Consider the following 18,060-nt stretch of genomic DNA (forward strand, 5'->3'; position numbering starts at 1 on the left):
TCTTTCAAAATAAACTTAAAAAAAAAAAACAGAAAAGAAAATGATAAGGCTATGGACCATTAAGAGTCCGAAAAAGATCCTAGACTCCTCTGTACCACACTTATCCCTGAGTCCTTTGGAGGGCATTTCTGGCAAGAGGTCATCTAGCTTCTCCTCAAACACCATCTCCTGGGACCGCGGGTTTGGTTTTTCAGGCAACTTTCCCAGTTCAAAACCTACTCTCTATGCTGGCCTGCAGTCTGCCCCCTTGTACCTTTCTCCGCTTGGCCCTTGCTGTTTTGTCTAGGGACACAAGTAAGTCTAACTCCCGTGCGCGTGACACCAGGCTTTGGGGCACATTTTAGAGAGGGATCGAGGGAGAATAAATTGTGCTATTAGCCTCGCCCGCTTGGAAAAGTAAGCACGGGCTGACTTTTCTCATGGAAAGGCCGCTTTCTTGACCATGGAAAGTTGAATTTCTCAAGCCACGACTTCTCCAAGAGGGGATTATAGTTTGGATGTACTATCGTGTGAGCTCATTCTTACGGGTCTTCCAGAATACCCTCAGAGCGGTTTGTTCCCATGGCAAACCCAGTGTTCGTTTGACCTTGTTTACTTGTTTCTGGCCCTGAGGTCTTGGCCCCATTCAGTGAAGAGTAGGAGGAAGGATTTCCTGTTCTAAATAAAGTAAAACCTCACTTGCTCGCTTGCTCTCTCGCTGTGTTTACAGGGATAAAGCCTAAGTGTAATGAGGACAGAAGGAAGAGTATTTTATCTTATTTTGTTGATGATTTTAATAGCTAAATTCGCAAGAGGAAATAGAGGTGGGTTAAGGGCACACACAAAGTTATGCATCTGTGGTTTCATGAGAAAGAGAAATTAAGAGACCGAGTTAGTACCAGACGGAAAGAGGAATGTGCCATACAGGATAGTCTGGAAAGATCATCCAAGATATACAGCTTCTTGGCCTCTGTACGATGAGAAAGGGAGGAAAAATGGAAACAATGGCAACTATAGATGAAAAATGGAGTTTGTGAATCAAAATGAAGAGGGATTTATGAACCACGTGGAGAAATTCCATACTGGATGCTTGTGAATTTTTCCGACTAGAAGTCCTGAAAATTAAGAAAAGATGTATTAAGGAATGGAGGCAGTGTAAATTTAAGATTTACAAAAAACAAAACAGTAAAGAATGATTGGGTTTAAACTGGAACTCAAGGAAGCAGCAAAAAAAAAAAAAAAATTACTTTTAACAGAAGCTTGGAATTGTGTTTCATGAAGTTTCTTTTCTTCCCCTTGGGTGTATACAGAGACAGGGGCTCTGACTTGGCAACGCGATCTAAATCCCAAAATGTGCTGGTGTAGCCTTTGTAATGTGGTGCCAGGAACATCCGGGATGGGGGTAGGCGTACAGAGCAGGTCTAACCTGGTTTGGGGAAAAAGGGCAGGGGGAGGGACGCGTGGGTGGCTCAGTCCCTTGAGCCTCTGACTCTTGGTTTCGGCTCAGGTCGTGCTCTCACAGCTCGTGGATTTGAGCCCTACATCAGGCTCTGTGCTGCTGGCTGAAGAACCTGCTGGGAATTCTGTCTCCCTCTCTCTCTGCCCCTCCCCTGCACGCTCTCTCTATCTCTCTCAAAAATAAATAAAATTTGTTTACAAAAAGGGAAGAGGGGGGCGCCTGGTTGGCTCAGTCGGTTGAGTGTCCGACTTCGGCTCAGGTCACGATCTCCTGGTTCATGGGTTCGAGCCCCGCGGTCGGGCTCTGTGCTGACGGCTCGGAGCCTGGAGCCTGCTTCGGATTCTGTGTCTCCCTCTCTCTCTGCCCCTCCCCCGCTCACGCTCTGTTTCTTTCTCTCTGTCAAAAATTAATAAACATTAAAAAAAATGTGTAAATAATAAAAAAAAAGGAAAGAGAGGGGGCAAGAGAAAGTTGCACAAAACAAGGAGAAGCCCTCCAGGCAGGCCAGAAACTATACGGGATCTTCTAAGAACTCTTTCTAAAGAGTTCTGTTCCTGCCAAGGCCAGATTTCTAAAATGCAGAGAAGGGCCATGAGGCAGTTTTGGAAAATAAGTAGATACCCCAGGGTGTGGCAGAAATAGACTAAAACACATGTGACCGAACCCGGGTTTGCCGGCCTCGCAGCAAGGAGGCCATTGGTTCATTCAAAAGGCCACCAAGTGAGGAGATAGGGGCACAAGCCTTAAATCGGCCTCCCCAGGGGAAGAATCAGGAGGTTTGTAAAGGCAGGTGGAAAAGGGTCTGGGTGAGGAGGAGAGAGTTAGTTTCTTTCTTTCTTTCTTTCTTTCTTTCTTTCTTTCTTTCTTTCTTTCGGTTTATTTACTTATTTTGAGAGAGAGACAGCAGGGGAGGGACAGAGAGAGAGGGAGAGAGAGATTCCCAAGAAGGCTCTGCTCTGTCAGGGCAGAGCCCAGTGTGGGGCTCGAACCCACGCACCGTGAGATCATGACGTGAGCAGAAACCTAAGCGCCCGACGCTTAACCGCCTGAGCCGCCCAGGCGCCCTTCGCCCTACTCGATAAAACCTTGAGTTCCTGCGAAAACAACTAAATTAACACTTGGTTATCGCGGTGCCAGGCAAGGATATTATCTCAGACGAACATGGTGCCAGACGGCATTCAGAGAATGGGCAGAAATGGGAAAAAGAGTTGCAGCTTTGCTTTTCTGCCCTGTAAACTCCTTGGTGATGGGTTTCTCTCTCTTTCTGTCTCTCTCTCTCTCTCTCTCTCACACACACACACACACACACACACACACACACACACTTATGAGTGGCATTATCTGGAATAGCCTATAACTCAAGCCCAGCAGTAATTTAGGCTAAGGACACAGCCCTGTGAGCAGTTCAGATACCAGTGTGGGCTGAAAAAGTTCCCGTAGCCCCGACCCACGGAAGGTAAACCCAGGATTCGCAAGCAGGCCGAGTTGTTGTGAGTACCTCCTGTAAGAATTTCGAAGCCTCGGGGAAGAGATCCTGTAGGGTTTTTCAGGGCCATGGAGAAGCAAGAGTTACACTGAGCACCCCCAAGCAAAAGGAGGTAGGTAGAATCTTCTCCCATCCCCACTGGTGCCAAGTACACCCTCAAGAAATCTTGAGTGTCTATTGTGTGGAATACGAGGCCATCTTCTCGGGCCTCGTAATTTCCGCGAAGATGATGAAAAGGATGAGTGGGGCCTATTACCAGGAGCGACGATTGGCTACCGGGAAGGGAGAACAAGAGGCCAAAAGGGCCTAATCCTGTAGCAGTAACTAATTGATCTCCCTCCTCTGAGGGACCCTTTCCATATTTTAAGAGCTGAGTGTTTAATACCTTCGCAGCGTGACCTGGTTTATAATTTACCCCAGATAAGAAGGGCCTTTTCCTGCCAATGCTCAAAATGCAGAGACCGTCAACCCTGAACAAGTGAAAAGTAGCGCAAAGTAAATGACCTTTATTCATGATGACGGCCTCAGCTCTGGCGGAACAAAGCACATCTTTTTTTCACCTAAATTTTAAATGGCAGGGTGTCCTGGATCAAAATCATCATGACATGTATCCCGTTTTCTGAGGTCTTCATGTTTCAGACCCATTTTTCACTCCGTTTGGCAGTTATCAAGTGCATTAATTTCCTGATGGTGATTTCAGTGTAATAACCGTATGAAAAACGTAAGTCGTTTTCCCCATCGGCAAAGAAGAAACTGGGAAGCACCTTGAGAGCCATAAATCAGATCATGAAAGACCCTTACGATGCCATCGAGGGAGGTGAGGAAGAATTCCGTGGGTCAGAATTGAACTGGAGCGAAGTCTAGGATGATTACTGCGCAAGAGACCTTTCCATGCAATCTCTCCCTCACCCAGATGGACGCAGGGGGTAGCCTTTCCAGAATAATTAGCGAGCAAGAAACACACAGGTCCAAGGCAAGGTCTTGAATTTTTGGTTGACTCTGCCAAAATAAACGCATAAACAGTGTCGGGGGAATGGTTTATTGAAGCAGATAGCCTGAAAATCAAGTAATTGGGGAGTAAACCCTGGCTCTTCATGGTACCGCCCCCTGCAAAGGATTTGAATTTATTTCCCTCAGGCGAGGCTACCCGGCCGAGCCCTGTTTCGTGGTTCTGGGCGATACCCCCTAACCTGAGCAAGCTCTCTTGCAAATAAACGCGCGCTCCTGGCCCCAAGTAACTGACATGAAACATCAGGTAAGTGGCCTAAATCTACCATAACAACGTGAAAACAATCCTAAGTGCGTTCCTTCTCCGTAAATGAAAAGCAGCACATGATTAGTAATGGGAATGTCACTTTTATTCAGAAACATCTATTTTAAGCATTTTCTTAATGTTTATTTATTTTTGAGAGAGAGAGAGAGAGGCAGAACCTGAGGCAGGCTCTAGGCTCTGAGCTGTCAGCGCAGAGCCCGATGTGGGGCTTGAACCCACGAACCGTGAGATCATCATGTGAGCCGAAGTCAGACGCTTAACCGACTGAGCCACCCAGGCACCCCTGGACGTCCTTAACATCATTGTTAAAAAGCCCCACATGAGCCCCAGAGAATAGTGGCAAGCAAGCACAATTAAGCACCTTTAAAGTTTGGCTGGTAGCTTTATCCCTATCAATGCTTTTGAGGCAACACTGGCCAATTTCCTCTTCATGTTAAATATCTTTCTTTCAAATACACCCAGACTATTACGTTCACGTCCTGCTTCTTGGGCAATTCAATTCAGTTTGCTTCAATATTGTCCTTCTTTCCTTTTTTCCTTTTTATATTTTTTTAAAATATTAATTAATTTGAGAGAGAGAGAGTGGGGGAGGGGGCAGAGGAAGAGCATCTTTTAGAGAGAGAGAGAGAGAGAGAGAGAGAGAGAGAGAGAGAATCGCAAGCAGGCTCCACTCTCAGCACAGAGCCTGATGCAGGGCTCGATCCCACAACCCTGGGATCATGACTTGAGCTGAAATCAAGAGTCAGATGCTCAACGGAGTGAGCCACCCAGGCACCCCTCCGTTCTTCCTTTTTAAAAATTGTTAATGTTACCAAAGTAATACACACAGACAGTTAAAAAATAAAGTTTAAATTGGAAAACAAAGCATTCCTTTTATTCATATTTCTCCACTCCTCAGTCCCATTCGAAACTTTCAGCCATTTCTCTTAGTATTTTTCCTCCGTATTTCTAAATGATGTGTTTTGTTGCCATTTCTTTCTCTTTTTTTTTTTCTGTTTTAGACTGTTCAGCGGTACTTATTATTGAAGTGTAACTGACATACAACATTCTGTTAGTTTCATGTGTATGGCATAGTGATTTGACATTTGTGTCCATTTAGAACGAATCACAGCAATAAGCCTAGTTACCATAGAATTTCTTGGTTTATCAACATCACACATTGTCTATTAGCTTCCTTTAATGGAAGATGAGAAATTCAAGCTCTCTTCTCTGTCACATGAATTCACACGTTATTGTTTGAAATACCATGCCTATGTAAATACTATTCACTGTTGAGCTAAGTTGTCTACATGCTTCTTTTTCTTTTCTCTTACAATTTTAGGTCACCGATTCTCTTTTCTGTTTGTTTTCTTTTTTTTTAATATTTATTTTTGAGAGAGAGAGCGTGAGCAGGGGAGGGACAGAGAGAGAGGGGAACAGAGGATCTGAAACATGCTCTATGCTGACAGCAGAGAGCCTGATGTGGGGCTCAAACTCACGAGTCATGAGGTGATGACCTGAGCCAAAGTCGGATGCTTAATGGACTGAGCCACCCAGGCGCCCCTCTGTTTTCGTTTGCCTTATTTTCTATATAGCTAACATTAACACCCCCCTCCCTGAAATGTCCCTCCAGAATTGTCAAATGCCCATTAATATTTTTTTTTACAACTACTCAAATACTTAGAAAAAGTTACCATAAATCCACCATTTCCAACTTGCCCTGTAAGCCTCTTTCCCATCACCCTGTACCGTCCTGTTTTGGTCTAGAATGGTTACTTCTGCTCTCTAGGCCTGGGACACAATTCTTGTCCTACAATCTCCTTTCCTCATTCCGTGTGGGATCTCCTATTTCCAAGGTTCTTCTCTTTCTAGGTTTACTCCCTCACTTTGATGAAGCGTATGCAACCTAAGATACGTGGAGAGTAGTTTTGAGTTCTTCTAATCTGTCTTTTCTTAAGAGTTTCTCTCAAATTGGAGAGTTTCTTGGCAATTCTTGACGAGAGGACAGTGGTACCTGATAACAATGATTAGAAGCTCTGTGTGGGGCACCCGAGTGGCTCAGTTAGGCATCCTACTTCTGCTCAGATCATGGCTTGCTGACCGGTGGGTTTGCTTGAACGGTGATCAGGCAGAAGTGGGCCTCTTCACAAAGACGCGCAAAATATCAGAGTTCTTTTTCTTTGAGGACCTTAGGGGCTCCAAGAAGAGTCATCTAATCCATTAGCCTGAGTGGAACCGTAGTGGTATATACCTGGCTGTGTCTAGGAACGGGGTACAGGAAAGGAGTAAGGACCCCGCTGCCCCAAATGAGATGTTCACTTAATCTCCTCGTTCTCCATTCCGTGCCTTATCCCTGTTCTACACCGTCATCCTTGAATCTGGAACCTCCCTAGGTTCGGTTTTTCCGAAGACTAAACTTTTTGTCCCCAGTTGGAGAAGGAAAGGGTGGTCGCCGTCTGTGTGGATCAGAAGAGGGGGCCTGGGGAGTCCAAACCCTCTGTGTATTCTCTTTCAGCCAGTCACTCCGAGTTCGTTTCATTCTACCTCCCGACCTTCTGTGGTGCCTGGTGCCACAGTTTCCGCGGGGCTGCGGAGGTCACTTCTCACTGCTGTTTCTTTCCCCTCTGTAGGTGCTGACCTTATAAATTCCTTTACTCTGTAGATTTATCATTTTATACTTTTCCTTCCCCTTCTTTCTTTTCTCTTTCTTTAAAAAAAAATTTTTTTTTAACGTTTATTCATTTGTGAGAGACCGAGAGTGACAGGGCGTGAGCAGAGGAAGGGCAGAGAGAGAGGGAGACAGAGAATCCGAAGCAGGCTTCAGGCTCCCAGCTGTCAGTACAGAGCCCGACGCAGGGCTCGAACTCACGGACAGTGAGATCATGACCTGAGCCGAATGACTGAGCCACCCAGGCACACCCCCCCCACCCCCGCCAACTTCTTTATTTTCTGAAAACTCTATTGAAATCTTTTGTCTGCTGTTGTGTCCTCTATTTTCTTAGTCCTGTTGGTTAATACCTTTTATTATTGCCATCCTTGACATTTTGATAAGGGTTTGGGAGGGAAATGAGATAAATTCATGCGGTTATTTTGCTATATTTAACTGGAAATCTGTTTATCCATTACTTCTGCATAAGCAGGGTGGTTTGTATATTCTTCTATGTTTATCTATGATCACAGTTGATTTAGTGAGGCTTTAAATGAAAGGACAGAAGGCTGAATTAAAGTAGCCTGTATATGAAGATTAGTTTCGACTCCCGAGTCCACGATACTTCTGAGGGTCCTATAGAAAGTAGTTTGTTTTTCTATATTTAGGGGACATTATCAGTACCATCTTGAGCCTATGACTAACTGGCAAAAACAACATCAGTGTACCCTTAATAGGTTGTCTTTCAGTTTATATCCTAAGCATTCCAATGAGAGAATTCAAAGAAGATAGTAGGTTGAAATTCCACAAAGACAAACCCAGGCATTTGTATGGGAATGTTTTCAGCTAGCTTTCATTTATTATGTAAATTCAAGCATAAGAAAATTATATATATATATATATATATATGGCTTCAAGTTGCACCGAAAAGTTTCATGCAATGTATATGTATTTCATGCAATATATGTATTAATTATATATATAATAATATATAACTTATGTAAATATATAATTATATATATATATATAGTCTTCAAGTTGCACTGAAAAGTTCCATGCAATGTATGTATATTTCATGCAATATATGTATTAATTATATATATAATAATATATATAGTTTATGTAAGTATATAATCATATATATATATATATATATATATATATATATATATATATGTCTTCAAGTTGCACTGAAAAGTTTCATGCAATTTTGTGGCCTACTGATACCTCAGTCATTTGTTTACAAGTGGCCCTGCAGGGCGCCTGGGTGGCTCAGTCACTGAAGCATCCGACTCTTGGTTTTGGCTCAGGTCATGACCTTGCTGTTTGTGAGATTTAGCCCCACGTCAGGCTCTGTGCTGACAGCGCAGAGCCCGCTTGGAATTCTCTCTGTCTCTCTCTCTCTCTCAGCCTCTGTCTCTGAAAAACAAAGAAAGAAACAGCCCTGCTAGCAAGAACTGGTCTAGTCTCCATCGTTTCCTACTTACCTGGGTAAAAAAAATCTATGGCAGGAGGCTGGGCTTCTTTTTTAAAGAAGTGGAAGGGAAACACTGTATATAATTCCTTTGTCAAGAATTTATTATATTGTTAAATGTTTTCAAGGAGTGTAAATGTTTTAAAAACAGTCTTCTTAAAAGAAGCTGTGGAAGGCAGAATAACTCCCCCCCCCCCAAAAAAAAAAAGACTTCCTGTTCTAATTTCTGGAGCCTGTGCATATGTTCTATTACTTGTAAAGGGCGAATTAAAGTTGCCGATGGAATTAGGTTTCCTAATCAGCCCTACTTGAGATGGGGAGGGTGGCCTGAGTGATCAAGGTGGGCCCGGTATCATCCCAAAGGGTGCTACTTAGAAATGGAAGGGGGGTGGGGGAGACAGGAGAGCGCCAGAATGATGCAATGTGATGTCTTGAGTGTCTCGAATGGCCGCCGCTGGCTTTGAAAGTGGACGACGATGGAGAGCAGGAACCTCGGGGTGCAGGCCACAAGCTAGAACAGGCAAGAAAATGCGTTCTACCCGGGAACCTCCAGGAAAACCGTCAAGCCCTTGCTGACACCTTCGTTTTAATCCAGTGAGACCTGTTTGGACTTCTGACTTCCAGAACCGTAAGATCATGACTTTGTGCTGTCCGTAAGGCCTGAGATGAGTAGTGACGGCTTACAGCAGCCATAGGAAACGGATCGAGAAACTTCCCTTTATCCAGTTCATCTGCGAATCAAACATTACCCAGTACAAATGCACTGGGCAGATAGTATGGGGGCTGCAGGGCTGACACATGAGGACGTTAATCTTAAGGAATTGACGATCTAGTAAAGTAGATGAACTGTGGGACCCCTCTGGGTGTGCTACAGGCTGGTAAGACGACCTCTTCTTTTTCTCTTCTCTTTCTTTCACCCACCCGCCAGCACGCACAGTTAGGTTCTTGATTTATTTAGCCCGAGATACACAAATGTAGCACAAGTGGGGGGCCTACCAGAACGGGGGGCAAAGCAGTATTGCTCCCTTAGCCCTTTGGGTCCCTAATGTTAGACAAGCAGTAGTAGGAAATACTGCTTGAATAAGACACAATTTCTGGGGGCAAGAACCCCGATTTTGTGCTGCACTGTAGCCCTTTTCTGTGTGTGGCTTATGTTACCGGCCAGGAAGAATCAAATAACCTTTGCGCTTTATAAGCACCGGGTTCTCCTGCTTCTTCAGCTGAATTCAGTGTCATGGGTCTACCTGTTCCCCCCGGGGGCAGAAGCAGTCAGTGAGTATCCAGGTGCCCCTGAGAAGTATTTCTTCCTTGAGCGCGGCAAGGTTCCAGAAAGCCCACTTCCCCCCGTGGGTATTTGTGTTAGTGGATTTAATCACTTTACCTAGAAGGTAGGGATTGATAAGAGAAATATGTATGCATACACAGAAACATACACACAGACACGGGGGATTAGATACTTACAAACGAACGTTGCCAAGGTGATTAATGTATTCTCTTAAGCAAACAGATGCAAGGCAACTTTTAGGATAACTCTGGGCTTCAAAGGGTCAGAGAGGAGAAATTAATCATGTAGAAAAGAAAATCTCTTGATTGGGGGGGAAAAAAAACACAGAAGACCGTGACAGAAACTGCAAATGTTGGGTCATGTTTATAATTTTTCTTTTTCTCTCTTCCTGGTTTGCGACAGCGGGTAAATACAGTGACAGGGAAAGGCTAGGAAACTCTAAAGGCCCGGCCAATCTAGAATAAGGGAAATTGGGGCTAGATTCGTGGTTAATGGCTGAGTTTAGCGTTGCGATCACAATCGTTCCACCCAACAGTGATCTTTTGGGCACGCTACCATGCATGCACTTAGGAGGTTTTGTGAAAATCACAAAGGTGAATGAGACCCAGTTCTTGCCATCAAGGAATTTTCAATCTAGTGTTTGGGTGTAAATCCCGATAATAACTCCAGTGGAAGGCCAGATATAGGGGCTATTAGACAGAAGCACGGGACCGTGTTATTCAGAGAGATGAGACTGATGGCGGGGTTGGGTTGGGTTGTGCAGGGAGGGTTGATGGAGGAAAAGGGAAAAGCCTCGGTGAGGGAGGAAGCATTCAAATAGAACTAGAAAGATGAGTTAACAGTTCACTAAGATAAAGGGACCGAGAGGCTGCATGAACAAACAACACAGCACTGGGAAATCAACATTAATTTGATCCTTCATTCATTCATCGAGGTCTCTGCTCTGTGAAATTGGTTCTACTCTGCCTGAGGTTACCATGGAAAAAAACCAGAAGACTGATTTGAGCACAGCCTGAATTTTGATGGCAGGTCACTTACCGTTTTGTAGCTTCCGTTTTCTCATCTTTGGAAATGGAGCGGGGCTGCCCAGCCTTTCCTACACAGGGATGTGGTGAGACTTAAAATGTATGAAGGGCGTTACAGGGGCGCCTGGGTGGCTCAGTCAGTTAAGCGTCCCGCTCTTGGTTTCGGCGCGGGTCATGATCTCGTGGTTCATGAGTTCGAGCCCCACGTCGGGCTCTGTACTATCAGTGCTTGGGCTTTCTCTCTCTCTCTCTCTCTCTCTCTCTCTCTCTCTCTCTCTCAAAATAAATAAATAAACTTCAAAAAATAAAAACTACAAAGGGCATTACAGACATTCAGCGATACAATCATGCCAAGTGGCTATTCCTCCCCACTCTTAGTTCTGCATTGCGTAGACAAGCTTCCCTGGCCAGCCCGAACCAGGCTAAGCGCCTGTCCTGTACCCTGCTGCAGTGATGAGTCACATGAATGCCTCTGCTCCAACCCATTCGCCTGGCTCCCTGACACTGTCTGGCACTGTTTCTAGAATAAGTATATTTCTATTTGATGGCCCCATCGGGAAAACGGACTCTTAGCTGGGTACTGCGGCATCTGAACACGCGGGTCTGGGTTTTTTCTGCCGGGGCCCCGTGAGCAGTCTCTTTCAGCATGCTGCAGCTGTTCTGTCCCCAAAGTGAACCTTCTTAAGCTCTTCGGCTGAACTCTTTTTCTTCCGGGGGAGATGTGCAGCAGCAAAGTGAAAGCTTTCCGAAATCTATACGTGGATCACTTTTACTGGAAATATTGCTATTAAGGCAAACGCATTCACCTAAGAATCCTAGAACAAAGGCCAGTTTACAGCTTACTGCTTTTAGAAGAAGAGTGGGGGGCGTGGGCTTTTGAAATTGATTGCTTGGGTGAACACAATTTGTACTAAGTTTGCCTCTCAATTGGACTTGTGACAGCTTTCAGCGACGTTGGAAACACCAGAGAAATTTCTCTTTTGTCCCTTGAAGGGGAAGTGGCTAAATCGATTTGGGTTATTTGTCTGGAAGACTGTCTTGCTATCTGGAAAACTGTCTCTCTGGATGCATAAAACAGCCTCTTTTTAAAGACAGGGCCCTGGGCCACGGCCACCTTCTATAATTACGAAGTGCACAGCATTTATCGGCAATCAAATGTACAGTTTCTCTTCGGAAATGTTCTGGCTGAATTTAAGCTGTTTATCATGATTTCTAAATAAAAAGCTCTGAATGGGCGGAGACAGCAGCCAGACAGGTGTTATTTAAATAAATAAATAAATAAATAAATAAATAAATAAATAAATAAAGCAAGCAAGCGTTGGAAGAATTCTGATTACATTTATCAAAGAAGTGTCATCTCAGGTAGCTAGACTAATACTCGTGAGCACTGGGCTCCCCTCCCTGCCCAGCCCTGCCCCGCCACCAGCCTGCACCTGGGGAAGTTGAATGACAGCTGGGGCGGGGGTGGCGGGAGGGGGGGGGGGTTGCCTGGTGACCGGCTCAGAGTATCGGTGTTCCAGGATTATATGGGAGATGGAAGGAGCCCGATTCCATCTGGTACCTGGTGAGTAACCTGTCCGCAACTGGATGTGGCCCTTTATGTAACTAGAGAGTAGTATCTTGAGAAGTGATACGTAGTCCCCATGTAGAGAACTTTATTTATTTTTTTTGGAAGATAGAAACATTGTCATGGGATATACCTCAGTTTTCCGGTCTGTAAAATGGGTAAGGTGGTGCTGTCTTTCCAACTACGGCTCTAGGTCTTCATGTGGGTGAAGCTAGACAAGATCGTGCGCGCAAAGCAATTTCTACGATGCCGGCATGACACAGGCTATTAATTTATGGAGACTGTTTTCTGAAAAAACACATGAACGGAGGAAATGGGGGGGGGGGCTCCAGTTGGGTGTGTCCCTTCGGGAAGGAGGAGAATCTGCTGCTGGGTGAACCTCTGAATATCTTAAATGGAAATAGGTGAGGAGTCCACCTGGGGGAAAAAGTTCTAGGCATCAGTTACCCAGGCGGCCAAAAGAGTCCCGAGCGCTGTTTCCATCAGGCAAGGAACCGCGGAGATTCTTTTACTTCCCACAGTGATTCCTCTACCCTCTTAATCCTGAAAATGTATCTGACAATTGAATAGCTATCCTTCCCTCTCCTATATTAAGCATGGATCATCATGCTATTAGAGTGCTATTTCCAGTACGAGGTTTTCTCTTTTATTGATAGTAATATTAATAAGTACAGTTTATTGAATGCTTTATATGCTAGGCACTTGGAGAGGCACCTGTACTCCTTCATTTAATACTTCATACCCTTGAAGCTGTAGGTATTATTATACCCCTTTTTCAGGTGAAGAGAGTGAGTCCCCACAAGGGTAAATGATTTTTGTATGATCATATGGCTAGAGGAACGTGAATACATTTTGGAAGATTCAGAATTTCTACATATTTGTATTGTTATTGTTTTTAATTTTTTTTTTTAGTTGATTTATTTTTGCAGAGAGAGAGAAAGAGAGCGTAGCAGGGGAGGGGCCGAGAGAGAAGGAGAGAGAATCCCAAGCAGGCTCCGCACTGTCAGCGCAGAACCCGATGTGGGGCTCGAACTCACGAACCGTGAGATCATGACCTGAGCCGAAATCAAGAGTCGGACGCTTAACCAACTGAGCCACCCAGGAGCCCCAAGAATTACTACATATTTTTAAATAGCATATTGAAGGAAAGGGAAAATGCCAATGGAGTTGCTTTGTAAGGCTACATGAAATCTAAGGAGTGAATTCCTAATCACCTTCGAGTGTAGGAAGAAGGGTTATGAGGCTTATATACAGCCTAGCAGACCTTGATTTCTGTAGGGATATTCGCAAGAAGAAATGGGCTAATGTGAATGAAAATAAAGAAGGTACCATAGTCTGTGGTCAAACCTCCTGAATAAATGACCTGTGGATGATGGCCAATTCCACAGCCAATCACAGGGCTTGGTTGATTTGCTCAAATGCTCACTCAGTTACAAGGGTCAATGCGCTAGCCTTTTGAAACACAAGGCTCAAGAGATAGAAACCTGTTTCTGGTTCCAGATTTATATGGCTTTCCATCCATTTGCTTTAGAGAGATACATTGTGTTACCTTATTCTCCTATTTTAAATGCATTAACTTGGTGACATCACTTATATTTTTTCCCCCACTCTGGGCTCCCAGGCCTACCGCAGGGATGTATGGGGCCTGGGGTGACCCACATTTTTACATAACGTGAAAAATATTATTTAGGACTTTTAAATATTCTTATCTACAATCCTACATTGGTACTGACTCTGACATGGCAATTAATATCATTCTGGAGAACAATCAGCAATCTTTAAATCGCAGGGCTAGGGGTCCGGGCTACATATTCTTTGGGCATGCCCCTAAGATGATCTTGAGCCTTTGGAGAAAAGTAAGATGCATATCTGGTGAAAATATGACTAGAAAAGATAAAGGAGTCTGGTCGGTAATCTCAGAATAGGTCATGTGTAGATGGCAGGATACATATTATGCTATTTATTGATCCTTGGTGAATTTCTCTAGTGCTTACAACTGTAACACCTCGGCACTTAATGAATCAATTAACAATGAAATCGACGCTCTCCACTTTTCTCTCAGCCACCAGGCATCATTTGCAAGGCTTTGTCTGCCTTAGTTCTCTAGACTGCTTAAAACGATGCAGGCATTTAATAAATGATGAATAACAATACTGATAAGTCTACGCTTTAAAGTGGATGGGATTATAACTTGGGATCAATCTTTTGAAATGCTTTCACTTGAAACAGACCTGAAATTGATCCAAGGGAATGCCAATGAACTGCAAATATGGATAATGCATTATTTTCTCTCAAGTGAAATAGGAACGAAATGTGTATTTAATCATTACTGCCGCCTTGTTATATTTACAGTATCGAGGCCTGCCTAGTATTTTATCTCACCCCTTTCCTGAAGCCCCTGCCTTTGGACCTATAGCAGACGAAGTTGTGCCAGTTTCTTCACCCAGTCTTTGTGAATGATTTATAAACATTTGTATCAGCCTCAGGGACCTCCTTCGTGAACTCGTTCTCGGTTCTGGTGATTGATGGGACAAACCCAAACACCAAAATTCAACTCTTCTGTAACCACCCTGGTTGAATCCTGTCTCTTTGCTTCCAAACCCCAAACAGGGTTGCTAGTACTTGAACCTGACCTGAACAGATTGCGCTCTGACCGCTGATTATTCTAGATGGAGTCCTATAGACTAACCTTTCATTATCTTACTGAGTTCACAGATTCCCTCGAAATCTTATGAAACTTAGGGACCATCGCCCTGCTCCAAAACTTTTCAGAACAATCCTAGATTATATAACAGATCCCCAGAAACTCATTCATGAGTACCAGGTTAAGAATCACTGCTTTAAACTGTCACAGGAATTTGATGATACATTGGAGCTAGACTAGCCAAAGATTATGGGAAACTGGTATATTCCAAATGTTTTTTTTGGGGGGGGGAGATGGTAATTTCCCCTCTAAGCAAATTTGTGTAATTTATCCCCTAGCTTGGCATTGTCCAGAGACTCAAATTGCATTGAAACTGTCATGAGGTAAAAACTGAATACAAAACTGTAAGTGGAAAATAATATAGCAGCTTTATTTATGTTGCTAAGATTAAGATCAGTGTCTTTTTCTCTTGGAATTGTGCATTTTCTGGGTTGGCAGGAATATTAAAGCTCATCTGGTCCAACAGCATTTCTGATGCTCAAATCTCCACCATGTTGATCAGTTTTGTGGCTGCTTCACCGTTAGCTGTCACATTTTTCATGTGTGAGGAGGAAACGATTGGTTTTTAATCAGTTGATTTAGGGTTTAAATATACTTTCGTTTTATATGAAGACAGTTTAGCCTGTTGTAACCTCAGGTGTTTTTCTCACAACCATAAAGAATGTAAATATAGGGGCGCCTGGGTGGCTCAATCAGCTAAGTGTCTGACTCTTGATTTCAGCTCAGGTCATGATCTCACAGTTCATGGGATCGAGCCCCATGTCAGGCACCATGCTGACAGCATGGAACCTGCTTGGGATTTTCTCTCTCCCTTTCTCTCTCCCCCCTCCCAACTCATGCGCTCTCTCGCTCTCAATCTCTCTCTCTCTCTCAAAATAAACATTAAAAAACAGAATGCAAATATATTCATGCGGTAATAGAATATGACATAGTCCTTTTTTCCTAACCTATTTCTATCTAGAATCTAAGATTTGGCTTCTGAGGTTGTTGACGTTGCATCACTCTTTTTTTTTTTTTTTTTTTTTTTTTTGATGATGAGAGATGCTCCCAGTTTTTGAATGAGAAATAAAAGATCGTTGTTGGCAAAGATAAAGACAAAGGGAGTCACTTATTTTCAAAATGTGTTTCTCTCTGTGACAACCAGCATTCACTACCTAAATGAAGATCACATTTTAGAAATCAGCCTTTTATACCACGTGCATTTTAACTCAACAACTTGGATGGAAATGTAGTGAAGAGAATAAAGTATTTCTACATGTCAGTTCCAGGAGTGCTGGTTATACTTTCCATCTGTTTTCATCAAATCCCTGGATTCCAAATGTTTTTGCCCTTTCCCAAATTCTTTCCCCCTCTTTTACTTTCCCGGTGAAGTCTTTGGGAAGCCTTCCTGTATGTCTGAGGAATGACTGAACAGTCATGAGACCAACTTCATCAACAGTATATATGCTAATGAACATCGACCCTCAAAGCAGTCAGCTTAGAAGCCTGCCCATTAATTCCTGCGTCGTTATTGCTAAACATAGTTTAAAAGTTTGTTTCAGAACTAGTTGATGAGCCACGCGATGCTGTTCCCCTGGCCAGTGGGGCTAGATCTATGGCGATCCACCTGGTTTTACCTTGGCATCACCTACAAAGCTTTAAAACTATGGTGTCTGGGCCACCCCGAGAGAGTCTAATGAATTGGTGTGGAGTGTGGCCCCACAGAATTTTTTGGATTTCCCTGGTTGGTTGCAGCCAAGGTTGAGCCCCATTGGATTAAAGGCTTAACAAGGTTCTGAGGGCACCTAATAGCTTATACACCACCTAAGAACGCTTTAAAACCAAATTTCACAGCTTAAAGCCAGTCAAAGTGAAATAAAAGAATAGCCTGTCAGATAATTTACCATGGCTCTCTAATTCACCATTTCTCCAGTCCAGTGGTTTCAGCACTGTGTCCTTATAAACACATCGCCCAGAAAGCCGCTGAACTGTCTTTAATAAAGGAGATCTAAAAGGGACACATGTTCACAAGCAAGGCAGTCTTATTAATTTGACTTTCAATCGACTAGGTTTAGGTTTATATTTAGTTGGTTGAGGAAGATTGTTTTTGTTCTGCACTATTTTGAATAAGTGCGTACTGAATTAATGTGTTTTTATCACATAACAGCAATGAAGGGGTTTTTGTTTACGTTTTCGGCAGAGGAACAGCTAAAAATACTCTTTTTATCTCACGGTCTTCGTTTCTGTGGATTTGAGATTTTGTTGCAGCTTCATGGTACACGGTCCTCCTATAAACAATTTGTCCATAATGCCGATTTCTTATTAAATATGTCTTACGAGATGAGATGCTATCTAACACTCCCCAAGTTCCAAATGGTTTTGCAGAAATGCTTGATGTGGTAGAAACATTTTCAGCTCTCCCTCAAATTAATGAGGTTCGACTTTTACTGCGTGGATAAACGTATTTATTTGATCAATATATTTGATGGAATTAGATTTAGGAGCCAAACTCATTCGCTGAGTGATGATAAAACACAAGACAAAAGCACAATAACTTACAGATAAAATGTGATTATAGGAAAAAAGGGAAAGTTGAAACTATGGCCCATGTGTTTTCCATAGGAAGAGAAACTTGTAAGTAACCAAGAAACAAACAAAACCCATCACTGTGGAAGGCCGCCACATCCATTGACGGTGAACCCCAAAGAATCCTCATGTCCACTGGTGAGGCTGGTATTTTGATGCCCTTGACGCTGCTGTTGACCTTGTTCTTTATTACAGCAAAGCAGAACGTTAAAGGGGTGTTAGATTTCATGATAGCTGTTAAGATCTACCTGCGAGAGACTGGTACGATCCCAGTCCATAAGTAAGGCCGGAGGGAGCTGAAAACAAAATGCTGAAACACAAGCATCTCCCAAGTCCCGGAAAACCCAGTCTTTCAAAAATTCCGTATTGTTCTACCGTCTACATAAAATTTCAGAAATGACTCTCGTGTGAGTTGAGGGACATCTCTTATTTACGAGGGCGATAAAGAACTTAAACGCGTTAGATGTGTTTCAGAAGTGTACTTCACAGACCGGTGTCTTATCCTCTCTTATTCTTTAAAGATATCGCAATAACCACTAGTTATTGAATTTACGGCAGGTACCGGGCACCACGTTCTATGTATTAGATCGAAGTGTGAAATTGCCATCGTTGATCAT

The sequence above is a fragment of the Lynx canadensis genome, chromosome X (genome assembly GCF_007474595.2).
Source record: "Lynx canadensis isolate LIC74 chromosome X, mLynCan4.pri.v2, whole genome shotgun sequence".
In the NCBI taxonomy this organism is placed as follows: Eukaryota; Metazoa; Chordata; class Mammalia; order Carnivora; family Felidae; genus Lynx; species Lynx canadensis.